General features: G+C 44.3%; 1 protein-coding gene across 2 annotated transcripts in view; it reads left to right on the plus strand.

The window, feature by feature from the left end:
* The first annotated feature begins 10,056 nt into the window (after positions 1-10,056).
* cwc22 (CWC22 spliceosome associated protein homolog) overlaps positions 10,057-27,888 on the plus strand; it is a 122,661-nt gene continuing 104,829 nt past the window's right edge. Inside the window, exons 1-2 of one of the 2 annotated variants that reach the window (XM_038789269.1) lie at positions 10,115-10,249; positions 15,111-15,157. The gene's annotated coding sequence lies outside the window, so the exon portion shown is untranslated. Of the gene's footprint in view, positions 10,250-15,110; positions 15,158-27,888 lie in introns of both variants that reach the window. The other variant, XM_038789268.1, reaches the window with a different exon arrangement.

Raw genomic sequence — 27,888 nt, forward strand, 5'->3', positions numbered from 1 at the left:
GTTTATGTGAAACCACACAGACTTGCCATTGGGTTATGTGATCTTGTATACCGAGGGGCTTACTTTGTCCGAAATGGAGTACGTACCTGAGAATTTTGGGGAAAGGAATGAACTTGGGTTGTATAGGGAAAGCATCACTTGCTGCCCTAATGCAAATTCAGTGGCATGCACTGCCTTATCGAAACAAGCCTTGCTCTGTTTCTTCCGTGTTCCCAGTCTCACAGATGCTGCGAGCTGGGTGCTTTAACGTTCTCTACTGGCTGCTATACAGCGTTTTCATGTGTGAGGGCTGTCACTGTGGGGCTGGCCAAATCCAATCCTAATAACTACTCTGTCCCTTTCATGGGGCGTCCGGTCATGAGGGTGTGTGTGTGGGGGGGGGGGGGTATCCTGTGGACGTGGATACCGTGTGTCTTAAAAACATTAACGCAAATGGGAGAACTGAATCCCAGGTGCTGTTGTTTTGCTGAACCATTTTTCTGAGGGTGGCTTTTAATGTCCTGGTCATTCGTTCGATGATACCACTTGACTGGGGGTGGTATGCATATGGAACTTTTGTGTTATGCTGAAAATTGTGAGGACGTTTTTCATAACTCGTCCTGTGAAATGGGAGCCTTGATCGGACTCTATGCTACGGGGGAGTCCCCATCTTGTAAACATGTGGTGGGTTAGGATTTTTGCGGTTGTCTTTGCCGTACTTGTTCGCGATGTAAAAGCTTCCACCCATTTTGTGAAGGTGTCGATGACCACCAACACATACTTATATCTATTTCTGCAAGGGGGTATGCGTCCTATGAAATCTATCTGGAGATTAGTCCGGGGCCATTTACAGGGCGGGTATGACTAAGTTGCGCTTTTTTTGCATATCTGTCTGGATTGCTCTGGGCACAGATCAAGCAATTCTCTACATAGTGGGTGACGTCGGCTTTTAAATTTGGCCACCAGCAGAGCGGTCTGAGGTGGGCTAAAGTGGGTTCAATTCCTTGCTGTCCATGATTGTCATGGAACTGACAAAGGATCTGGTTCCTGTCCTGCTTTGGTGCTACATAAATGCTGTCCTTCAGAATCACACCGTCATGTGTGGTTATAGAATTCCTAAACTTGTCATAAGGGCTGGGAAGGTTCCCTTTAAAATCTCCCTGAGTTTCTCATCCTCTTTCTGAGCCTGAGCGAAATCCTGTATGTTGGTCTGTGAGACCTGAACTGCGTGGACTGGGGTGCTTTCGGGGGGGGTTCCAAAATTAACCATGCCTGGAACCTGCCTTCGCTAGGGTGTCTGCTTTAACATTGCCAGGGGGGAAGAACGGTGATGACTGCGAACTTTAACAATGCCATACTTCCTGTCTTTTGCCTGCTCTAAAATATGGCGGAGTAATGGGGCTGATGGTAGGGGTTTTCTGTTTGCGGAAACAAATCCTCTTGTTTCCCACAGGGGTAGGAATTCCATGAGACTATTACAGACATACAAGCTGTCCGAATAGATGACTGCTGGGGTGGGGAACGAGTCGGGGTGGTCTACTATATATGCTATCCCTGCCAGCTCTGCTGCCTGCGAGCCTAAGTGTCCTGGCAACTTCAGGGAAATCTCTTCTAGGGCGCGTCCCTGCGCGGCATCTACGTAAATGCCGCAACCTGTTATTCTTTTGCCATTCAAAACTGTGGAGGAGCCATCCACATAAATTTTCAGGGGTGCGCACATGTCTGTGGGCTGGGGTCTCTGGGGTGTACTACCTATTTTCCTGGGAGGTGTCTTTGGAATAAATGGGCCTGTGTTATGTTGTGTGGAGATGATCTCATTAGCGGTGCCTGGGTACTGTAAATTATCTGCAAGGAAAGTGTGGGTCTTTGTTCGTTTAACTGTGATGTCCCATCCCTGTAAAAGCAGGGTCCAACGGGCTGCGCGGATTTGGCTTACTGTGCCATCTTTAAGTCGGCCGTCTAACAATAGCTGTGTTGGGGTGTGCTCAGTGAGGATGGTGATGGGGTTGAGTCCTGTTATGTATGCAAAGTATTGTACTGCCCAAAAATCTGCGAGCAGGGACTTTCACAGGCAGAAAACCCTTGCTCGAAAGGGTCTAAAATGCGTGAGGCGTATGCCGCGGGTCGTAACTGGTCGTGGCTTTCCTGGAGGAGCACGGCCGAAAGGGTTTGGTCGGTGCTTGCTACTTCGATAGCGTACAGGGATAGGGGGTCTGGGACCCCTAGTGTGGGGGCTGTGCTGAGTGCTCTTTTTAAAGCCTCCACGGCATCCGTATGCTGTGGAAGCCATTCCCAAGGTGCCTGCTTCTTGAGAAGTTCAGATAAGGGCGCTGCTTTCGTGGCTAAACTGAAGATATGGTTTTGGCAGTAGCCAACCAGTCCTAAAAATGACTGGAGGGCTGTGACATTGTGGGGAAGGGGCAATTTGACGATCGAGTCAATTCTCTTTTATTCGATCTCGCGTTTACCATGAGTGATTACTGTACCCAAGTAAATCACTTTTTCTTCCAAAATCTGGGCCTTTTTCGGATTTACCTTACAACCAATTTCTTTCAGGAGTCCCAGGAGTTCTGCGCGAAGCGAAATGTGCTCTGCCTTTGTGCCTATTTGTAGTAGCAAGTCGTCTACCTACTGGACCAGACAATTTTGCTAATCCATTTGCCAGCTGTTGGTGGAAAATGGAGGGGGAGTTGTGAAGCCTTGTGGAAGGCATGTCCATGTATACTGCTGTCCTTTAAATGGGAATGCGAATTTATACTGGCATGCTTTAGCCAATGGAATGGACCAAAAGCCATTACCAAATCCAAAAGAATTTTGACTGGAGTCCCTGTTTGAGCATGGTCTCGGGCCAGTCTTTGAAAGCAAGTATGCAGGTCCAGTAAACAGTTAGGAAAACAAATGGTATGTTGGCCTTCATTGCAGGAGAGCTTGTGCACAGGAGCAAGGATGTGTTACTGCAGTTGTACAGGGCCCTGATGAGACCACACTTGGAATATTGTTTGTAGTTTTGGTCTCCTTATCAAGGAAAATATTTACTTGCCCTTGAGGGAGTGCAGCGAAGGTTCACCAGACTCATTCCTGGGATGGCAGGATTGTTGTATAAGGAGAGATTGGGTCAACCGAGCCTTTATTCACTATGACATAAAAGAATGCGAGGGAATCTAATTGAAACTTATACAATTCTGACAGGACTAGACAGACTGGATGCAGGGATGTTGTTTGCTCTGGCTGGGGAGTATAGAACAAGGGGACATAGTCTCAGAATACTGTGTGTGCTATTTAGGACTGAGATGAGGATAAACCACTTTGCTCAGATGGTGGTGAACATATGGAATTCTCTGCCATGAGAGGCCAAATCATTGCATATATTTAAGAGAAAAATAGATAGGTTTCTCGTCAGTAAAGGTGTCAAGGATAATGGGAAGAGGGCTGGAGTATGGCATTGGAATAAAGGATCAGTCATGATCATGTTGAATGGTGGAGCAGGTTTGACGGGCAGAATGGCCCACCTCTGCACCTATTTTCAGTATTGAAAATGAAGCAGAAAAAAAAATGAAGCAGAAAAAATTACCTATGACAGATCTCAAGTTGATAATTCCAGTGAGACGAAGATTGAATATCGGATCTTTGGATGGAAATGAAAAAGGGAATAAGAGAGGAAGAAAGAAAGTATAAGAAGAGACTGTCAGCTAACATAAAATGGAATGCAAAAGTCTTCTTTAGTCATATAAATAGTGAAAGTGTATTAAGACAATGGCTCAAACCAAAAAAGGATCAATGCATAAAGGCAAGGGGTTGGCTGACGTACTAAATGAATACTTTACATCTGACTTTAATAAGGAAAAAGATGCTCCCATAGTCAGTGTTTTAGATACTGGACGGCTAAAATGGAGATTTTAGAAATGCCAGCTGTACTTGAAGTTGATAAGTAACCAGGACCAGATGGGGTATTGAGGGGAGTAAAAGTGGAAATTGTGGAGGCATTGGCCATACTCTTCCAATCTACTTTAGATCCAGGAGAGGTGTCAGAGAGGAACAGGGAACTGCAAATGTTACAACCTTGTTAAAAAAGGTGTAAGGGGACACCCAGACCTGTCAATTCAACCTCTGTGTTGAGAAAGATTTTAAGATCATTAATCCCAAACAGAATTAACAGTCTCCTGGACAAATGTGGATTAATGAAGGAAAGCTAGCATTTGTTAAAGGAAAATTGCATTCAGCTAACCTGATATCAATCGTTTCTGTAACATTATTGTTTGGAACTGTTTAAATTAGTGATCCTGTGTATGGCCATTGTCTCAGATAAGTGTAATTCTAGTTTACTCTATTGTTGTTTATCTTATTTCTTACTAAACATTAATTTCATTTGAAATAATCACAAAATATCTGGGACATTTGATGCGACCATCAATTCACACGAAACAGAGTGTAGATGTAAACTGTGGCTTTAAATCGACTAGAACAGTGCCTGCCTGTGACTGCTCTGCTACTGAGAGCCGCCTACAGGGCTGCTGCTCTTCGTACCTTCCCTCAAGGGGAGGAGCCGGGGTGGAGCCCACAAAGGCACCAACACGATACATCACAGGTAATACCTTACAATGGTCCAGAGGTGGAGCCCTCATGGGCAACAACACTGTACAGTTACATATATGGTGAATTGTTCCTGCAATACGTTCACCACATTCACCCCGTTAAAAAAAAATTAAATCCGGCAGGGGTGAAGGGTTCACAAGTTCAGCCTGTCCGGCACCCGGATCGTGCGCTGTGATCGCTGAAGATCTGGTATCGCAGCTGGCTCAGGTGTCGAACTGATCCGTGTGGGCATGGGTAGTGAAGTTGCCGGTGCAGGTATAGACGCGGACTCCGGGAGCGTGGCTTCTGGAGCTTTGTTCCTGTGGGTCGGTGAAGGGGGAATGGGGGGTGGGAGGGGGTGCGGGTGCCATGTAGGGGCGGGGGCGCTGGTCAGCATAGGTTGGGCAGGGTAAGTTGAGGTGTCGCTGGTAGTGGAACCTGCGGGCGCTAGGCCCCTGAGGGAAACCGTATCCTGTTGGCTGTCGGGGTGTTCTATGTATGCGTACTGGGGGTTGGTGTGCAGGAGCTGGACCCTCTCGACCAGAGGGTCGGATTTATGGCTCCTGACGTGTTTGCGGAGTTGGACGAGCCCCGGTGTCTTCAGCCAGGATGGAAGGGGGGCCCCGGAGGTGGATTTCCTGGGGAAAACAAACAGGCGGTCATGAGGAGTCTCGTTTGTGGCTGTGCAAAGGAGGGGCCTAATAGAGTGGAGTGTGTCGGGGAGGACCTCCTACCAGTGGGAGACTGGGAGATTCCTAGACCGTAGGGCCAGGAGGATGGCCTTCTAGACCGTCGTGTTCTCCCACTCCGCCTGCCCGTTTCCCCGGGGGTTATAACTGGTAGTCCTGCTCGAGGCGATGCCCATACCAAGTAGGTACTGACACAGTTCGTCGCTCATGAACGATGAGCCCTGGTCACTGTGAATGTACGTGGGGAAACCAAACAGGGTGAAGGCACTATGTAGGGCTTTAACGACGGTGTTAGCGGTCATGTCATGGCAGGGGATTGCAAAGGGGAAGTGGGAGAATTCGTCAATGACGTTGAAGAAATATGTGTTGCGGTTGGTGGAGGGGAGGGGCCCTTTGAAATCGATACTGAGGCACTCAAAGGGCTGGGATGCCTTTACCAGGTGGGCCTTATCCAGTCGATATTAGTGCGGCTTGCACTCCGCGCAGATTGGGCAGCCCCTGGTCATGGCTTTGACCTCCTCAGTGGAGTAGGGAAGGTTGCGGGCCTTGATGTAGTGGAGAAGCTGGGTGACACCCGAGTGGCAGAGGTCATTGTGGATAGCCCGGAGTCAGTCATCATGCGCGCTGGCGCACGTGCCGCGGGACAGGGCATCTGGGGGCTCGTTGAGCTTCCCAGGACGATATACTATGTCGTAATTATAGGTGGAGAGTACGATCCTCCACCTCAAGATCTTATCATTCTTGATTTTGCCCCGCTGCATATTATCGAACATGAAGGCTGCCGATCGTTAGTCGGTGACGAGGGTAAACCTCCTACCAGCGAGATACTGCCTCCATTGCCGCACGGCTTCCACGATAGCTTGGGCTTCGTATTCGACCGAGGAGTGTCAAATTTCAGAGGCGGTGAGGGTGCGTGAAAAAAATGCCATCGACCTGCCTGCCTGATTGGGGGTAGCGGCGAGGGTGACCTCTGACGCATTGCTCGTCACCTGGAAGGGGACGGACTCATCCACCGCGTGCATTGCGGCTTTGGCGATGTCCACCTTGATGCAGCTGAAAGCCTGGTGGGCCTCATCCGCCAGTGGGAAGGTGGTGTCCTTGATTAGTGGGCGGGCTTTGTCCGCATAGTTGGGGACCCACTGGGCGTAATAGGAAAAGAACCTGAGGCACCTTTTCAGAGCCTTGGGGCAGTGGGGAAGGGGGAGTTGCAGGAGGGGGCGCATACGGTCAGGGTCGGGTCCTACAACCCCGTTTTCCATGACGTAGCCGAGGATGGCTAATCTGGTTTTGCGGAAAACGCATTTCTCCTTGTTGTGAGTGGGATAAAGGGTTTGGGCGGTTTGGAGAAATCTCTGGAGGTTGGCATCGTGGTGTTGCTGATCATGGCCGCAGATGGTGACGTTGTCCAAGCGGAAATGTGGCCCGCAGCCCGTACTGGTCCACCATTCGGTCCATGGTTCTTTGAAAGACCGAGACCTCGTTTGTGACGCCGAAGGGGATCCGGAGAAAGTGGAATAGGTGGCCGTCTGCCTGAAAGGTGGTGTAGTGGCGGTCCTCCGGGCGGATTGGGAACTGGTGGTACGCAGACTTCAGATCCACCATGGAGAACACCCGGTAGTGTGCGATCTGGTTAACCACGTCTGCGAACCGGGGAAGGGGGTACTCATCAAGGTGCGTGTACCGGTTTATAGTTTGGCAGTAATCTAAAACAATCCGGTTCTTTTTCCCGGTCCTGAAGACCACCACCTGAGCTCTCCAGAGTCTATTGCTGGCCTCAATGGTCTCCTCCCGCAAGAGTCGCTGGACCTCGGGCCTGATTAAAGTCCTGTCCTGGATGCTGTACCGCCTGCTTCTGGTGGCGACTGGCTTACAGTCGGCGGTGAGATTTGCGAAGAGCAGGGGAGGGTCGACTTTTAGTGTTGCGAGGCTACATACGGTGAGTGGGGGTAGGGACCCGCCGAATTTCAGAGTTAGGCTCTTGAGGTTACACCGGAAATCCAGTCCCAACAGGAGAGGAGCGCAGAGGTCGATGAGTACATATAACTTAAAATCGGCGTACTCGGCACCCTGTATTGCTAGGGTTGCGGTAGTGCACCCCCGGATCTGCACCGAGTGTGACCCAGAAATGAGGGAGATGGCTTGGTGTGCCGGAAAGATTTGGAGCGAGCAGCGTCTTGCCATGTCTGGATGAATAAAGCTCTCCGTGCTCCCGGAGTCGAACAGGCAAGGTGTTTCGTGTCCATTTACCCGGACGGTCATCATGGAGCTCCGGAGGTGTTTGGGTTGTGACTGGTCCAGGGTGACCGTGCTGAGTTGCGGAGGTGCTGGGGTGGTCCCATGATGGCTGCCCCCATCGGTCGCACGTGTCGGGCGGTGCTTCAGATGGCGGCCAAGATGGCGGCCCCCGTCGGGCTGTGAGGAAGATGCCGTCCAAGATGGCGGCCCCCGCGAGTCGTACATCTTATGCGGGCTTGGAGATGGCTTCCCCCACAGACAGCACGAGGCCGATGATGCGTTGGGAGGCGGAGCCGGAAGGCAAGCTGCTACACTGCGGGATCTGTGGGCCTGTGAGTCTGAGGGTCGGGCCTGCGATTTTGAGGGCTTGGACCTGGCTAGGCAAACCTTAGCAAAATGTCCCTTTTTTTCTGAAGTCGCTGCAATTTGCATTCCAGGCCGGGCAGCACTGCCTGTGGTGGTGATGCTGGCTGCAGAAATAGCAGGGTAGGCAGCCGTGCGGCACAGGCCTGGGGTACTCTTTGGTCGGGGGTCCACGAGGGAGCCATGTGATCAGATGGGAACGCGTTGAGGCTTTGGAACGCTACTTCTAGGGAGGAGGCTAGCTTTACCATCTCTTCCAGGTCTCGAGCACCGTTCTCGAGTAGGTGCTGTCTCACGTAGTTGGACTTGACTCCAGCCACGTAGGCGTCCCGAACTGCGAGGTCCATATGTTGAGTGGCCGCAAGTGCCTGGTCATTGCAACTTCGCACAAGGACTTTGAGGTCGTGTAGGTACTCCTCCAGCGATTCTCTGGGGCGTTGGCGGTGAGTAGATGCCGCGTGTACACCTCATTCACGGGTCTTACATATAGGTGCTTCAGCGTCGCGAGAGCGTCTGCTTAAGTGGAGGCTTCCTCGAGTTGTACAGAGATTCAATGACTCACCCGGGCGTGGAGGAGGCTCAGCTTCTGATCGTCGGAGATGGAAGGCGAGAAAGAGGCGGCGAGGTAGGCCTTGAAACAGCGGAGCCAGTGCAAAAAAATCCCTTTGGCCTCCGCGGCTTGTGGGTCAAGTTCCAGTCGGTCAGGTTTGAGGGCAGATTCCATAGTGGTGTTGTAGTCGATTAAATTGATGCGACCATCAATTCACGCGAAACAGAGTGTAGATGTAAACTGTGGCTTTAATCGACTAGAACAGTGCCTGCCTGTGACTGCTCTGCTAGTGAGCTGCCTACAGAACTACTGCTCTTTGTACCTCCCTTCAAGGGGAGGAGCCAGGGGTGGAGCCCACAAAGGCACCAACATGATACATCACAGGTAATACCTTACAATGGTCCATAGGTGGAGCCCTCATGGGCAAGAGCGTGGTACAGTTACATATATGGTGAATGGTCACTGCAATACGTTCACCACAACATCATTCTCTAGATTTCAAATGTTTCCTCACAAATTGGGAGAACAAAGGGAATACACAATGAATGATAGGTCACAAGGAAGTACAGAGGACCAGAGAGACCTTGGGTGCACATATAGATCCATGAAGGCAGCAGGACAGATAAATGGTCATGAAGGCATATTGGCTAGTTCCCTTCATTAGCAGAGACATAAGATATAAGAGCGGGGAGGTTATCATGGAGCTGTATATGACACTCATCAGGCCACAGCTAGAGTGCTGTGCACAGTTCTATCACCACACTATAGGATGGATGGAATTGCACTGGAGAGGGTGTAGAGGAAATTCATCAGGATGTTGCCTGGACTGGAGCATATTAGCAATGAAGAGAGGTTGGTTCAGCTGGGGTTGTTTTCCTTATAGCAGAGAAGGCTGAGGGGGGACCTGGGTGAGGTGTACAAAATTATGAGGGATGTGGAGAGGGTGGAGAGGAAGAATATTTTCCCCTTAGTAGAGGGGTCAATAACCAGGGGGCATAGAGTTAAGGGGCAGAAGATTTAGAGGGGTTTTGAGGAAAAGCCCTTTCAGCCAGAGGGTGATTGGAATCTGAAACTCACTGCTTGAAAAACAAATGAATAAGTATTTAGATGTGCACTTGAAACACCATAGCATACAAGGCTACTTACCCAATGCTGGAAAATGGGATCAGAATAGATTGGTGCTTAATGGTGGCATAGGTACGCTGGGCCGAAGGCCTCTTTTTGTGCGAGTTACTCCATGGCTCTTATACTAAATTGCGAAAATACATTAGAGGGCAGCTGTTCCAATTAAAGTTTCTCTTCTGGGAACAACTCGACATTCACCGTCAGCCGCGTTGTTAACATCCAAAGCGAACTATAGAATATATGAATTTATTGAGAAAGACAATATACACCAGAACAAAGACAGGATTTATATCTGACAACTCCCAGATAGGAAAGAAGATTTTACCACCTCAAATTACACTTATTTGTCTCTGGAGGTGGCTATTTCCTGTGTGGGTAGGACCTTGCTGCAAATGTACTCAGTCAGGGCAGTTTTGTAACGTGAATTAATATTGCTTCATTGCAGTTTGCTTCCTGGTCCAATTGATCGCGCATGAAGTGCGTGTTTGGTGGAGGTTTCTGTACTTCAGCCCTCCGGCCTGACGGGGCGCTGGCTCTCCCTGGCAGCGCTGCCCTGGTGTGTGCGGCGCGGCCTCTCTACGTCTCTTTGCAGTGGGACAGCACAACACCATATGGCAAAGTGAAAGTTAGGGCTGTGGGCCGGTGAAGTTTATTCGTTAGGAAGCGGACCAGCGCGCGGGGCCCTGCCGAGCTCGAGGGACGGGGCGGCCGCCTTGCGCTCCAAGATGCCCAGACGGTAAGTTACCGCGTCTTCCGCCGGGTTTCACTCGCGTCCGGAGTGCAGGCCGCGATGCCTGGAGAGGCTGGTGATCAGGAAGCCGGGCAGCCGGTGCGATGAACCGGTAGCCAACGTGGACGCGCTGTGGGATGAGGTCGGGGCCCACACAAGGCTGTCTGTGTATCTGTCTCTGTGTGTCTATGTCTGTGGCCCCCTGCACTGCCCAGCCCAGGTTCAGGGCCTGCCTCGGGCCGAGGCCCCGAGTGGCAGCGAGCGCAGTTTGGCTTCTTTTGCTATCTCTGCCCACAGAGAAACCTGCTGGTTTCCAACTTGGGTCGAGGTATCGAACTCCAACCGGAAGCAGCTCCTCTTAACTTTCGGGAATAAACAGTTTTTAAAAATCTCTTCTGTAAACTTTGTTTTTGTAAAAACATGCTTCTGACATCGCTTTGCTTCGAGTTAGAATGATCACAATTTTAAAAACTACATTTCAAACGTGTAATATATCTGCCCTGAGACATTTAATTTCTTGCAGGCTGGGCAGTTTTGGGTTTTCCTTTTCGAGGGCTAATCCAATAATTTGTTTTAGTTTCATGAGTGACTTTGCAAATTCATTATTAAAACTTTGCAGGCATCTTTTCCTGTATTTTTTTGGGCAGAAATTGTTTATACAATATAGGATAGAGCAAGCATTCAATCTCATTTTACTTCATGTTAAAAATCCAAATTTGTAGCCAATATTTAAATGAATTTGGTGATCTGAAATCTGAATTTTGAAATGTATTCATAATTAGTGATGTTGAAAATGCTGAACGAGGCCGAATTAGTGATAAATATTCTTGTTTTTATATCAGTCTATTTCAATTAATAATGAAATTTAATAACTAAATTAGTGGCTGCTAATTCACACAAGGTTCCAGGTTGGGTTTCCGATGTACTCTGGGTTAACTGATCTCAATTGAAGTGACAACTGTGATTGATTTCTCCAGCTTTGGTTTGGAAGGGAAAGTCAGACAGACTTCTTGCAAGAGATAGGTGCAAGAGAAGGCCAGACAGGCTGTTGAACTTGTTCTGCCATTCAAGACAGTCTTGGCAAATTCTTCAACTCTATCACATTCCCCATGTCTCTCAACTCCTGAAAACCAAAAATTGTGTGCATCTCAGAAAAAGTAGTCAACACTGGAGTATCTACAAACCTCTCGGCTAGAGAATTCCAAAGAATCACAACCCTTTGAGTGAAGCAAATTTCTTCAGTCCTGAATGATTGTTCCCTTATCCTGAGACTGTGCCCCTGTGTTTTAACTCCCTCAGTCAGGGGAAACAACTCCATCCCTTTCAGAATCTTGTATGTTTTAAGTGACTCTAGTGTAAGTATATCCTGCCTTAAATATGGAGACCAAAACACCACAAGTTACTTCAGATGTGGTGTCAACAAAGCCCTGTACTATAGAAAGATTTAATTTTTCTTGTACTCCAATCCCCTTGCCATGTAATCTAACATAAAATGTTATGCTAAAATGTAATCTGCTTTCCTCATTGCTTGCTGTACCTGCATGATTTGAGGGCACCCAATCTCTCGACATGAAAATGAACTAGTTTCATGTCTGTTAACATTCTGCTTTTCTATTCTTGCAACCAAAGTGAATGTCCTCGCTTTTCCCCACATTCTATTCCATCTACCATCTTGTTGCCCATGTAATTAACCTGCCTCTAGCTCTTGTGTCCTCCTCACAGCTTACATTTCCACCAAACTTTGTATCGTCAGCAAACTTGTCTCTTCAGCTCAGTCATTGATACAGACTGTCAATAGTTGCGGCCCCAGCACTGATCCTTGCAGCACTCCACTAGTGACAGCTTGCCAACTTGAATATGCCCCATTTATTCCTATTCATTTCCTGACCATTAACCAATCCTCTATCCATGCAAATGCATTAGCCTCAACTCCATGAGCCCTTAAGTTGCCTATTAACCTTTTGTGATGGGACCTTATCAAATGCTATTTGGAAATCCAGATTACTACATCTACTGGTTCTTCTTTATCTACCCTGCTACCCTAAAAAGCTTGAATGATTTTGCCACTTTTAATCAATATCCAACAACTGCTGGAATTGCAGATTAAAAATTGGTCTTGATCTTCACAGACCTCTGCAACCGAATAGTCTACTGGTGCTCAGTGCTGAGCTTTCACCTCTGAATATGTGCGAAGGCTTGACAGCTATATGCTACCAAGCGTCAATACCTTCACAAGAAAAGGATGAAAAAAAGTGTATCAAATTATTGTGACACTAAATATGATTCTGAAAAACGGCAGTTTTCCCCCCCAATTGGTGTTGTCCCACATTGTGTTTGTTACAGTAAGCCAGAGAATTTTCACACATGTTTTTGGGCTCTTAACTATGTGCAAATTGATTGCCAGATTTTCCGCACAATTGACTGCACTTCCTAAAAACCTCATTGCCTGGAAAGAGCTTTGGGACGTCCTGACAAATAAATATTTGTGAAAGGCACTACAGAAACATTGTCTTCTTGGATGATGTGAAAATGTTGTGTATTTTTAGTTTGTGCATGTTAATTGCAATGTTACACATATGTGAACTTGCCTATCTGCAGATTATTGCAAAAAAAATCCCTGATTTTCAGACGCTGAACCCAAGTCTGCCTGATTTTTCCATGTGGCAAAACGTGCGCAGTTGGTGATCATCTGAAATTTCCCAATTAATGTCTTTGAATCTGTTTAGAAGGATTTTAATTTCCCTTTTTCCCTCCAATTAAAACTGGATCATTGGGGTTTGGCTTATGTTTGAGCACAAAGGGTATTCAGGATCATGCAGGAGATTGCAAGAGATGATTAAGGGGTATGGAAGGAGAGAGGTTAGAAAACTGGAGGTAAAATTGTTCAGAATAGGGGTCAATGGGGATTTTTAAAAGTCTGGTTGGAGGTGGCTTGTATTTTGTGCGTAGGATTCACTTCTGTGGCCACTTCTGTTCCTTGACCAAATCGATCATTTAGGTTTCAGTCCAAAGCAGGGTTCCACAACTTGAGGCTTTGGAGTTACATGCAACGCTTGCCCATCTAATTTGCGACTCTCAATTTGTTCCAGTTGGATTGTACTAAAAAAGTCTATAAGTGAAGAAAAGTCAAAGCTATGTTTTTTATTAAGGGGCTAACAGAAACCACCATGCTTCACTTACAGTTTCATATGATTATTGTAATGAACAACATCATCATGCTGTAAATAAACCAATTGGAGTGGCATAGCTGCACCATTGTTATAGATAATGCTTTTAGTTTTATGATTGCGACCATTATTGTTTCCAACATCGTTGAGATACATTATTCTGAATGTGCTATGAGAAGCTATTTTTGTATAAGAAGAATAATTAGCTTAAAAAATTGCCTTAATTCCAAACATCTTAAATTGGGGTTTGTTTCAAAGATGACTTTACTAACAAAATAATCTCAAAGAAAAGTTTAAAAAAAAAGCAATAATTCCAAGTTAGCTGTATTAATTGATTTTTTTTTACAAATTTAGGGTGTCCAATTTTTTTTTCCAATTAAGGGGCAATTTAGAATCGCACATTTGCACATCTTTTTGGGTTGTGGGGTGAGACCCACGCAGACACGGAGAATGTGCAAACTCCACACTGGCAGTGAACCAGAGCCAGGATCGAACCCGGCTCCTCTGCACCATGAGGAGTAGAGACATTGGGTAACTTAACAAGTATTTGGTTTAGAAATGCTGAATTTTCAGCTTGTGGCTTCCAAGAGTTTTTATTTTAGGCAAAATTCTTTAAAGGCTCTTCGGGTGAAAAAGATTATCGATCCCAGTCCAGAATGTACTTCTGTAGAATTGACTTTAAAATGTCTGCAGGATTTTGTGGTGCTTCACTCCTCTGGCTGTAATCCTGCCGACATCATAATGAAATGGCAGAAAAGACCGCACGGTGTTGTTATAGCTTATGGATGGATCAAATGGCAGTATTCAAATTTTATCATTAAAATTGAAATGAAAAATAGAAGTTGCAACAAACAGCATTGCAGATTTCATTTTAGAAAGAAAATGTTAAAATTGTTCAGCACAGAGTACAGAATATCTTTGTTAAGCTGAATAGTTTGTTTAAAATTGTCAGGTGACTGTTTAAATGTCAATAAGTTGGTTTCCTTTTCAATCTTTTAATTTACTTTATATCTTCCTCCCCTAATAGGGAACAAATTTTACTCAGTGGTTTCAGGTTCGGAGTTGAATGGCAGATTGCTTTGCAGAATGGCATGTTGATATATTTATAACAAATATGCAACCAGTGTTAATTCCTTGCCATTTATAAGCATGCTTTAAGGGCTTTCATGATATGTTAACAAATTTCTAAATAAATAATTTTGATGTCCCAATACAAAACCAAAAGTAAATCTGTTTGGATTTGAGGTTGTGTTGCAACAAAATCACAGCATGCAAACCAACTCGGTACAGTTACCAGATGACAAAATAACATCTATAATTTCTGTATTAGATTGCAGATTTATTTGTTATTTTTTGCGCTAGGCTCTTGTTCATTTGATCTTGTGCAGCTCACTGTATTGACTCGGCATTGAAGTTGCAGTTAGTGTATGCTTTCTTTGCCTTCTAAATTGATTATAGATGTACCAATGATGTAAAGTTCTCATGCCAGTAAACAAGACCGTAATGAAAGAAGGATGACTTCAGAAGTGTGCGTTATCTTTCTGCAGCCTGAGTAAATGAAACATTTCTCCTGGTGAACAGTTGATCATCTATCTTAAGAATTTTTCAATTTTATGTCTGTGTTCCCAATGTGTGGTTTGCAAACTTGGATCTCTTCCTCTCGGTTTTTATATTTTAAATAACTTACTTTTAACTTGTAGAGTTAAAATCAACTTGGCAAGCCCAAAAAGAATACACCGAATATCAGGTACAAAACATCTATTTATGAATGATTGATAAAATGTCCTTGAAGTTTTGTATGTTTTTTTGAAAGAACTAAGAGAGCTGATAAATGTTTGACAAACTATAGAGCAAAGGACTGGGAAAAAAGTGTCCTAGAAATTAAGGGCTCAAAAAGAGAATATTCAGTCCACTGTATAGGATTACTACTGATTTGTGATCGGCACAATCCAAAAGTGTTCCCACTGTTCTGTTTTGGCATTCCTGTGTCTTTATTTGCTTCAACTGATTACTCTTGTTCACTTAAGAGATACGAGCCGCTCATCAGTGTATGCACAGACCATTCCATGCTTTAACAATTCTCTCTTCAAGGAAATATTTCTTAATTTTCTGTGACAATTTTAAATTTACCCGTCAATACTGGGGAAATCGTTTCCTATTCTAGTTGACAAAAAAATTCATAATTTAAAACCTGTAAACCTCCCCCAATTGAGTAAAAACAGTCCCAGAATCTTGAGTCTCTTCTGGTGTTGTCCGAACAAGTTTGCACTTTGCATTCCCTATGCCTTTGTCCTTTTATAATGGGGTGCCTAAATCTGCACACAGTACTTGGCCTCACTACTGCATTGCACAAATTTGTACCATCCCCATTGTTATTGCGCTTATTGTTAATTGTGACGACTATAGAATCCCTCCGGTGCCAATTTACACTGACTACAGTACAGCATATCGAGTCTGCACTGACCCTCCTGAAAGAGCACCCTACCTATGGGTTCGAATCCCACCACGGCAGATGGTAGAATTTGAATTCAATAATAAAATCTGGGATTAAAAGTCTAATGACAGCCATGAAACCATTGTCGATTGTTGTAAAAACCCATCTGGTTCACTTATATCATTTAGGGAAGGAAATCTGCCATTCTTACCTGGTCTGGCCTATGTGTGACTCCAGACTCTCAGCAATGTGGTTGACTTTTAAATGCCCTCGGGGATGGACAACCAGCAATGCCCACATCCCATGAATGTATAACACAAATGCCCATTCCACCGCCCTATCCCCCCCCAGCCCCACCTAATCTGCCCATCTTTGGACTGTGGGAGGAAGCCGGAAAACCCAGAGGAAACCCACACAGACAAAGGGAGAACATAAAAACTCTTCACAGTTACCCAAGGCTGGAATTGAACCCGGGTCCCTGGTGCTCTGAGACAGAAGTGCCAACCACTGTGCCACCGTGCCGCTCCGTGGTCTTGGTTGATAGTTCTTGTTTCTGGTTTGGAATGGTGTATTGCTGCCCTGTTGTATTTTGTGCACATGAAATTTCATTACAGATTGAATTTGTCACATAGCTAACAAGCTACTCGTTAACATAATTGAAGTTAGTTTTTTGGGGAAAATTATCGAATTGGATTTATGCCTTATTTTGAGGAGACTGACTGTGAGAAGAAAAGTAAATAAACAAATGGTAATAAATAAATGACAGATTTGTTGCACAGGCACCTAATGCAGAACAAAGAGTTACTTACGCAATCCAAAACTTCATAGGTTAAAAATTATGTACACAAACAGCATTAGTTAATAATGATGATATGAGATTTAAAACAGCAGCTTCTTGTATACTTGCTTCCATAGTGCAATTAGGAAAAGTGGCTTGACTAACCATGCTCTGGTGTTGTTGGCAATTGGGATGAGCCAAAGCTTGCCAATACTAGCCAATAATTCAAACTCCAGCTAAGCACTCCCAAGTTGAACCCAAGACCTGCCTGTGAGGGTTGCCTCCGGGTGCTCTGGTTTCCTCACACAAGTCCCGAAAGACGTGCTTGTTGGGTGAATTGGACGTTTTGAATTTCCCCTCAGTGGACCCGAACAGGCGCTGGAATGTGGTGACTAGGGCATGTTCACAGTAACTTCATTGCAGTTTTAGATATCATAGAATTTACAGTGCAGAAGGAGGCCATTCGGCTCATTGAGTCTGCACTGGCTCTTGGAAAGAGCACCCTACCCAAGGTCAGCACCTCCCCCTATCCCAATAACCCAGTAAACCTACTTGTGACACTGTTAAAGATTATTCTTCTTATTGCACATGTGGGAAGCTTTATCTGCAATATGTTGAAATATTGTTCATAAAAGTCCATGATGCTCATGGCCTTGAAGATGCAGGGTTGGGAGAATCCTGTTTCATCACTTTGTAGATGGAATAACCCATTCCTCTACCGTATCCACCGACTGTTGCTCTTTTAAACTTTATTCAGGACTGTCACTCTGAGGCAATTTTGAACTCGGTGATGAGACACTGCTGAAGCCACATTTTCAAGTTCAACACCTTTCAAAGACATAAAATGACAATGCATGTAAATATTAGATTAGATAAATTTAATGTTGACTTGTTTGAGTGTCCAGTAAAGTTGTGGATTGTTTCACAGAAGCGTTTGATCTGTTGTCAACCTATCATACTGATTTCTGTAATGCTGCATAAATTATTTTAAGATAGTGTATCCCATGTGCAATGTTATGTCACGCAAATATTTCAGTAATAAATCTTGCAGGACATTTTGCTTTATTCTATCCCAATTAATTTAGATATCTGTAACGGATATCTTGTAAGGATGAACCAGGCTAGTTGAAAATTGGTATATAATAGTCAGTCTGAGAACTGGCTATAATGAAAGGTTTTTTTTTCATCCTATCTATTTCGCCTGGATTCAAACAGAAATGAAAGGGCAATGTTTTAGTCTCCTATGTTAAATAGTTCCCAGATACTAAAAGCATGGCAATTTAATTACCAGTCTCTTGCTATGCAACTTAGGACCTAATGTAAGATTTTAAATCTTAACCCTCATTAACTCATGTCTTGCTGTTTTTTAATTTTGAAATTTCAGATGCTTTGCTCAACGTAGAAGTACGATAATTGTGTATTAGGCATGGGGAGGTGAATATTGCACAAGATGCAGATGCTATGTAAAGTTGGTTTTAAGAATGGTATTATCTTGAATGCTGCCAAAACTTAAGATTTATTTCCGTTCAGTCTTAAAAGGATTATTTCAAATAGGTTTAGCACAGTGGGCTAAACAGCTGGCTTGTAATGCAGAACAATGCCAGCAGTGCAGATTCAATTTCTGTACTGGCCTATTATTAGTACTTTGTGTTCACTATCGAGTTTAAAAAGCTCTTGTGTAATACAAAGTTCAAAACTGGTGGTCCCCACCTGTATATTCCTCAACAAAGATTGAGCACCAATCTCTTGTTTGCTCTTCCACCCTCTTACTTGTGATGTAGAATTAATGCTTAGTCTTGTGTTGTGTAGCAATTGCATTACATATTGCTGCACCGATGTAGACTGTGGAAATCTTCAACATAGTTAAATTTCTATTCAGGCATGGCTCTCTGGGGGCAAACTTTGCTCGGCATTTTGCTTATCATGATTTGCAAAGCTGTAGATCAGTTAACTGTTGAGTGCTGATTTCCTCAAAAATACACCATGTTTCCACTCTCTGCCTCAGCTACTCACTGTAGCGCAGCATCCTCAAACGCCCCGCATAAGAATATTTTTCCTCACCTCTCTGTACGATGATGATCAAAACTTGCCGTCTAAATTACATGATTTTGTACTTGTGGAAGCTCAACACAGGTTGGAATTCTAATGACTTTTAATAAAAGTGCCCAAAGTTGTTTGACTTTGCCAGCTGCTTAGGTGCATGAAGCATGCAAACTTTAGATAGCATCTTTCATCTCTAGAAGTCCCAAATTGCTTCACTGTGAAGTTGTTTTGAAGTGTAGGTTCTGATGTAATGTCCGAAAATGCAGAAACCAATTTGTGCTCCAGAATGTTACACGATCGGCTTTGTGATAAATTGACCAGTACTCTTATTTTTTTTTTTTAGTCCTATTATTTAAAAAACTTTCATCAATTCCGGCCTCCCTCAGTAGTGTTAAAGTGTCAGTTTGGATTGTGCATCAAAGACTCTGCCTGGGACTGACTTGAGGTGAAAGTGAACTAAAGTTACACCCAGCATTCTGAACACACACAGAATGTATGTGCTAAGTTTTGGTTTAGTTATCCACTTGTAGTGACAGAGTGAGCATTAGACCATAATCAGAGGAGGTACAAGCTGGGACACAATGCTGGTGAAAATTACTGAGGTACACTGCAATGAGGACACAGATGGAAGCCGAGGAAGCAGATTTTAAAATTGGCGTGCTGTGCAGTTGGGAGTAATGAAAGTTGTCAAATGCAAGACTGATTGGCATGTGGGACATTGTGCAAGATAGGATATTGTTTGATGAATCTTTGAGGAGTTGGAATGCAAAAGCTGGAGAACCATGATGTCAAAATTCTGGACAAAAAAAAATCATAGAATCTACGGCACGTAGACAGGCCCGAAGGCCCAAACTGGTCCATGCCAACCAAAAAGCCAATCTAAGCTATCCCCATTTGACCCATATCCCTCTAAATCTATCCTATCCTTGTATATAAAATCAATAGTTAAAGGAAATGCAGGAGAAACCTTTCATAAAAGAATTGGTAGCTTTGGAGCAGGTTACTGGCACAGTGGTAAAATAAATCCGAATATAACTCCAGAATGAACTAAACTGATTCCAGTCAATAAATCGTATTTGCAATATCAGAAGTGCAACTGGTGAAATGGTGGCTTATATGGACTGAAGATCTTCTCCATGAAACAGCAATTACGTTTAATTTTGTAGGTATCGGCTAAAAGATAATGGAATAGTGTAGATGGGATTTAGATTGGTTTCACAGGTCGGCGCAACATCGAGGGCCGAAGGGCCTGTACTGTGCTGTAATGTTCTATGAGACAACTAGAGCGTAACCTCATTCACCCACCCAAAACAATAACCTCTTGGCAAGTGCTCAGGATGTGTCTGAAGCCTTTCACCTTACAATTGAAGCACCTGCATCGTACCAGTGCCTGCCACCCTTTCAGTATCTTTGTTACTTCTAAGGAATACTACAATCAGCTTTATGATCTGAACTCTCATCAATTTGGAATCAAATTAATGTCGCCCAAATTTGTTTCAACTTGGGCCTGTACAGTTGGCTGTGAGATGACTTGTATGTAACCAATTTTTAAAAAGTTTTATCATTTGCATGTTGGCCGTGGCACACAGGTGACTTTCCCCTCTGAGACGCATGGGTTTCATGGGTTCAAATCACACTCCAAAGATTTGAGCATTGTAATCTAGGATGCCACAGTTGTGTCGTGCTCTGGAGATGCTGCACTGTTGAAGGTGTTTACTTTTGGATGAGATATTAAACCGAGTCCTCCACTTGATTCAAAAGATCCCATGGCACTATTTGAAGAGCCATGGTAGTTTTCAAGGTGGCATGACCAACATTTATCCTACTAACATTAAAACAGATTTATTATTAATTGACTTCATGGCTGTTTGCCACATTTCTGTACATAACAACAGTGGCTATGCTTAAAGTACGTCATTGACTGCCTTGGAATATCTTGAGACATTGAAGGTGCTTTAAAATGCTCTATTATACATTTGAGTCCATATCTCCACTAAACTTGGCTTGGAAATCCCCATTCTGATCGTTTCTGTCCTTCTTCACCAAGAAACTGAAAGATGGTGAATTTAAAACAAGTGCTGCATAAAATTAGAAAACTGGAACTTGATTGTTTTTCCATGCTTAGTTACAGAATATTCAAATCTTGAAAATACAGTTAGAATGATTGATTTTTCTTTTAATGTAACATGTGCACCACTTGGTACAATAATTTGGTTTAAATCTTATTCATATCAGGTATTGTCTTCCCAAGGTTGGCAAGATTTTGTGGTGAAATGCAGAAGTAGTACAATTGGGGATTTTCCCTGACTGCAGTTATTCTGTAATTAAATTATGTAAATATTCATCAAGTGGACTTTCATGTACTGCAGGTGCTCTTTCTCAGCCTCAAGTTGCAGTTTCAGTCTTATAGATGTATGCTAAATGTTTTTATCAGGTTCATAACTATAATTCTATATATAAAGGAGAAATAGGTTGGAGATAACTAGTTTGCTTTTTTTAGTGGTAATGAAGCTATATTTTGACTGACCCTATTTCATTGAGGCATGATGGCTCAGATGATGGCCCATCAGCCCATATTGGTTCTATGTACAGGAATAGAAATAGTACAGAAGAGTTTCACCAGGATGTTGCCTGGGCTGGGGCGTTTCAGCTATGAAGAGGCTGGTTCGGCTGAGGTTGCTTTTCTTAGAGTAGAGAAGGCTGAGGGTGGACCTGAGGTGTAAAAAAACTATGAGGGACATAGATAAGGTAGCTAGGAAGACACTTTTCTCCTTAGTAGCTGGATCAATAACTAGTGGGCAGAGATCTAAGTGTGGGGCAGGATATTTAGAGAGGATTTGAGGAAAAACCTGTTTACCATAAGAGTGGTGGGAATCTGGAACTCACTTCAATAGACAATAGAACATTACAGCGCAGTACAGGCCCTTCGGCCCACGATGTTGCGCCGACCTGTGAAACCAATCTAAAGCCTGTCTACACATTATCATCCATATGTTTATCCAATGACCATTTAAATGCCCTTAATGTTGGCGAGTCCACTACTGTTGCAGGCAGGGCATTTCATGCCCTTACTACTCTTGAGTAAAGAACCTACCTCTGACATCTGTCCTATATCTATCTCCCCTCAATTTAAAGCTATGTCCCCTCGTGCTAGCCACCACCATCTGAGGAAAAAGACTCACTGTCCACCCTATCTAATCATCTGATCATCTTGTATGCCTCAATTAAGTCACCTCTTAACCTTCTTCTCCCTAACGAAAACAGTCTTAAGTCCCTCAGCCTTTCCTCATAAGATCCTCCCTCCATACCAGGCAACATCCTGGTAAATCTCCTCTGCACCCTTTCCAATGCTTCCACATCCTTCCCATAATGCGGCGACCAGAACTGCACGCAATACTCCAAAGGCAAGCAAAGTAACATAAACAAAATGGAGCTCGGATACGAAATGCAAGGGGAGTGTGGCACTGCATGAATTGTGGAAGCTAGTACTTTACGTAAGTAGATAAAAAGAAAAGATAATTAAAGAGGTATCATGAATCATTAATTGCAAGGGCAGCACTGGTGTAGTGGTTAGCACTTCTGCCTCACAGTGCCGAGGACATTCCTGAAAGGATGGTGGAGGCGGGAACCTTCATAACATTTATGAAGCATTTGGAGGAAAACTTGAAACACCATAGAATCCAAGGCTACTGACCAAGTGCTGGAAAATAGGAATAGAGAGGATTTTGATGGCTGATGCAGACATGAGAGGCCCAAGGGCTTCTTGCTGTACTGTAAAACCCTATGACTAATCCAGCCAGTTCCATTCCCGTGCTCTGTCCGTATTCCTGCCAGTTTATTTCCTTCAAGCGTCGATTCAATTTCTTTTTGAATTCAATAACCACCTCTGCTTCCGCTACCCTTGCAGGCAGCGAGTTTGAGGTAATTACTATTCATGGCATAAAAATACTCTTCCTCACATCCCCCTTGCAACACCCGTGCAAAATCTTTAATCTGTGAACCCTAGTCCTTTTCCTAATGGGAACAGCTTTTCTTCAATCTTATTTAAAATTGTCATAATCTTGTACCCCTCTGTCAAATCTCCCCTAAATCTCCTTTGCTCTAAGAGAACAATCTCAGCTTCTCAACATGACCTCTTATTTTATTTCAGTCATTCCTGGAATCATTCTAATAAATTTCCTCTGCACCCTCACATCCTTCCAAAAGGGTCGTAATACTGGATGCAGTACTCGAGTACTCTAATTGTGGCCTGACCAGAATTTTACAGTGGTTTGGCATAACAGTGCTTCTATTTATGAAGCCCAATATCCCAATGCTTTGCTAACTACATAAAGGCACTTTACCTGAATGCTCATAGCGTTTGAAACGTGGTAAATGAGTTGACAACACAAATCATCGCGAATGAGTGTGATTTAGAGGCCATTACAGATACATGGTTACAGGCTGGTAGCGACTGGGATTTAAATGCCATGGGGATCAGACTATTCGGAAGGACAGACAGGAAGGTAAGGGAGGTGGTGTAGCTCTGATATTTAAGGATGTCATCAGGGCGGTAGTGAGAGATGATATAGGTTCTATAGAGAAAAAGGTTGAATCTATTTGTGTGGAAATTAGAAATAGTGAGGAGAAAAGGTCATTGATAGGCATACTCTATAGTCCACCAAATAATAATGGGGTGGGCAATAAGTAAAGAAATAACTGATGCATGTAAAAATGGCAATTATCATGGGGGATTTTAATCTACATGTCGATTGGTCAAGGCAGCCTTGAGGAGGAGTTCATAGAACGTATCCATGATAATTTGCTCGAACAGTATGTAATGGAACATGTGAGGGAGAAAGCTATCCTAGATCTGGTCCTGTGTAATGAGAAGGAATAATTAATGATCTCATAGTTAGGGATCCTCTCGCAAGGAGCAAGGTTGAATTTAAAATGCAGATGGAGTGTGAGAAGGTAAAATCCAATACCAGTGTCTTGGCCTTAAACAAAGGAGACTACTATGGGATGCAGGAGGAGTTGGCTAAAGTGGACTGGGAGCCAATACTTGTGATGGGACAATTGAGGAACAGTGGAGGGCTTTAAGTGATTTTTGACAATGCTGAGCAAAAATACACACAGGTGAAAAGGAAGGACTGTAGGGAAAGGGTATAAAGGAAGGACTGTAGGGAAAGGGATAATCAGCCATGGATATTTAAGGAAACAAGGAGGGTGTTAAATTGAAAGAAACTGCATTAAAAAGTGGCAACGAGTAGTGGAAAACTAGAAGATTAGGAAATCTTTAAAGGTCAACAGAAAGTCACAAAGAAAGCTATAAAGAAAAGTAAGATAGATTATGAGAGTAGACTAGCTCTGAATGTAAAAACAGATAGCAAAAGTTTCTACAAACATAAAATGAAAAATAGTGGCTAAGGTCAACATTGATCATTTAGAGGATCAGAAGGGGGATTTAATAATGGGAAAATGGCCAAGGCTTTGAACAGAAATTTTGTGTCGATCTTCACAATGGAAGACATAAATAACATCAATAATTGATGGCAAGGAGGCCATGACATGTGACGACCTAGAAACGATCATTATCACTCAGGAGGTAATGTTCGGCAAGCTAATGGGGCTAAAGGTAGACCAGTCTCCTGGCCTTGATGGAATGCATCCCAAGGTACTAAAAGAGGTGGCGGGGGAAAATAGCAAATGTTCTTGTGCTAATTTACCAAATTTTCTGGACTTGGAAAACAGTAGGTGTGATACCACTGTTTAAAAAAGGAGATAGACAAAAGGCGGGTAACTTTTAGACGGGTTAGCTTAACTCTGTAGTGGGGAAAATGCTTGAATCTATCATCACGGAAGAAATAGCAAGACATCTGGATAGAAATTGTACCATTGGCAGATGCAGCATGGGTTCATGAAAGGCAGGTCGTGTTCAACTAATTTAGTGGAATTCTTTGCGGACGTTAAGAGTGCGGTGGACAATGGGAATGGGTGGATGTGGTGTATCTGGATTTCCAGAAGGCATTCGACAAGGTGCCGCACAAAAGCTGCTGCATAAGATAAAGGTGCACGCGTCACAGGTAACGTGTTAACATGGAGAGAGGATTGGTTAACTTTGAGAAAGCAAAGAATGTGGTTAAGAGAGGGGTAGCACAGTGGTTAGCACTGTTGCTACACAGCGCCAAGGAACCGGGTTTGATTCCTGGTTTGGGTCACTGTCTGTGGGGAGTCTGCACGTTCTCCTTGTGTCTGCGTGGGGTTCCTCTGGGTGCTCCGGTTTCCTTCCACCAGTCCCAAAAGACATGCTTGTTAGGTGAATTGGACATTCTGAATTCTCGCTCAGTGTGCCTGAACAGGCACCGCACTGTGGCGACTAGAGGATTATTACAGTAACTTTATTAATGTAAGTATAAAAATAATAAATAATCTTTATTGTCACAAGTAGGCTTACATTAACACTGCAATGAAATTACCGTGAAAAGCCCCTAGTCGCTGCTTTCCGGTTCCTGTTCAGGTACACTGAGAGAGAATTCAGAATGTCCAAATTGCCGAGCAGCACATTTTTCGGGACTTGTGGGAGGAAACCGGAGCACCTGGAGGAAACCCATGCAGACACAGGGAGAACGTGCAGTCCGCATAGCCAGTGACTCAAGCCGGGAATTGAACTGGCGCTGTGAAGCAACAGTGCTATGCACTGTGCTAACGTGCACTTAGAACATAGAACAGTACAGCACAGAACAGGCCCTTCGGCCCTCAATGTTGTGCCGAGCCATGATCACCCTACTCAAACCCACATATCCACCCTATACCCGTAACCCAACAAACCCCCTAAACCTTACTTTTATTAGGACACTACGGGCAATTTAGCATGGCCAATCCACCTAACCCGCACATCTTTGGACTGTGGGAGGAAACCGGAGCACCCGGAGGAAACCCACGCACACAGGGGGAGGACGTGCAGACTCCACACAGACAGTGACCCAGCCGGGAATCGAACCTGGGACCCTGGAGCTGTGAAGCATTTATGCTAACCACCATGCTACCCTGCTGCCCCTAACCATGTCTGCATGGATTCCCCCCCCACAACCCAAAGATGTGCAGGTGGGTGAATTGGCCACACTAAATTGCCATTTAATTGGAAGAAAGTAATTGGGTACTCTTTATAAATAAAAATATAAATGGTACAAAATTGCGGCATGCTGCTGTGAAGAGGGACCTGGGTGTCCTTTGTGCATGAATTGCAGAAAGTTGATTTGCAGGTGCAGCAGGTAATTAAGAAGGCAAATGGAATTTTGTTCTTTATTGCTAGAGGGATGAAGTTTAAAAACAGGGAGGTTATGTTCTAGCTGTATAGGGTGCTGGTGTACTGTGTACATTTTGGTCTCCTTACTTGAGAAATTATGTACCGGCACTGTAGAGGATGCAGAGGAGGTTCACTACGTTGATTCCGGAGTTTGAGAGGATTGGCTTATGAGGAGACACTGAGTAGATTGGCACTATACTCATTGGAATTTAGAAGAATGAGGGGGGAATCTGACAGAAACATATAAATTATGAAAGGAATTGATACGATAGAAGCAGGAGGTTGTTTCCACTGGCGGTGAAACTAGAACTAGGGGGCATAGCCTCAAAATAAGGGGGAGCAGATTTAGGACTGAGTTGAGGAGGAACATCTTTACCCAAAGGGTTGTGAATCTGTGGAATTCCCTGCCCAGTGAAGCAGTTGAGGCTCCCTCGTTGAATGTTTTTAAGGCAAAGATAGATGGATTTTTGAACAGTAAAGGAAATGAGGGTTATGGTGATCAGGTGGGTAAGTGGAGCCGAGTTACAAAATGATCAGCTGTGATCTTGAACGGCGGAGCAAGCCCGCGGGACCAGGTGGCCACTCCTGCTCGTAGTTCTCAAGTTTCTGTTATTAATGTACTCTGCAGCTATGTCCTGCTCTTAAATAATCTGTGCACATGACCACTAAGGTCTGCCTAGTCTTTAGAACTATGCCATTAAGTAAGTTTTGCTTCACTATCTCCCTTTTTATAAAATGCGTTGCGTCACATTTCTCTGTATGCAGTTACACCTGACACTTATCTGCTTATTATGCAGCACGGTAGCACACGTGGCTAGCACTGTAGCTTCACAGCGTCGGGGTCCCAGGTTCACTTCCTTGCTAGGTCACTGTCTGTGCGGAGTCTGCACGTTCTCCCCATGTCTGTGTGCGTTTCCTCCGGGTTCTCTGGTTTCCTCCCACAGTCCAAAGACGTGTAGGTTAGGTGGATTAGCCATGCTAAATTGCCCTTCGTGTCCAAAAAGGTTGGGAGGGGCTATTGGGTTATCGGGATAGGGTGGAAGTGAGGGCTTAAGTGGGTCGGTGCAGACCCGATGGGCCGAATGCCCTCCTTCTGCACTGTATGTTCTATGTATCTATGTATGTATTCTGCAAGCCTATTTATGAGACCTGTTGCAGGCGACTAGTATCTTCCTTGCTGTGGTGGAATCTCATCTTGGAAAAATTTTGACAATTTTCTCTGTATTCCATAATCCAAGTGCTCACACACCAGCTCCTCTCGTCTTTCTGATCCATTTGGCATTGCAGTGTATGACAAGTAGAGTTGCTAACCTGATATATGGAGCCTGTAAGATAGGCAAACAATACCAGAAACATAGTCCAGCTTGAAACTGCCATTCACTTTCTCAGCTCGGCCACATGACCTACCGGTTTTCCCAACATTTAGCTAGTTGCACATGCTGGCCTATACTTGCACCAATTAGCTGATGGGAAAATACTACAGTCCACAGAATTGAGATTTTGGACAAGAGTTGCAGGGAGGGATGTGAGGAAATTATTTTTTTGGAATGAGAGGTAATGACCTCAAACTTGGGTTGTGGAAGCAGGGACAATTAATGAAATTTAAAAGAAACTGGATGGACACCTGAAGGAAATAAACTTGCAGGAATACAGGAACAGAGCAGGGGATTGGGGCTTATTGGATTGCTGCACAGAGAACCAATATGAACTTGATGAACCAAAGGGCCCTTTCATTTATATTTCATTTATGAAATAAGTCAGTTGAAGTCTGGCTTCATTATTTGGCCCACCTCATTTCCCACCACCAGTTTCACCAATGCCTCCTTTGGACTGGAGCATAATGGTCAAGGAAGTTCTTCTGCACTTCAGAAATTCCTTCCCTTTTTGTAACATTATCCCAGTTGATATTGGGGAATTAAAAGCCCCACTATCACT

The sequence above is a fragment of the Scyliorhinus canicula genome, chromosome 2 (genome assembly GCF_902713615.1).
Source record: "Scyliorhinus canicula chromosome 2, sScyCan1.1, whole genome shotgun sequence".
In the NCBI taxonomy this organism is placed as follows: Eukaryota; Metazoa; Chordata; class Chondrichthyes; order Carcharhiniformes; family Scyliorhinidae; genus Scyliorhinus; species Scyliorhinus canicula.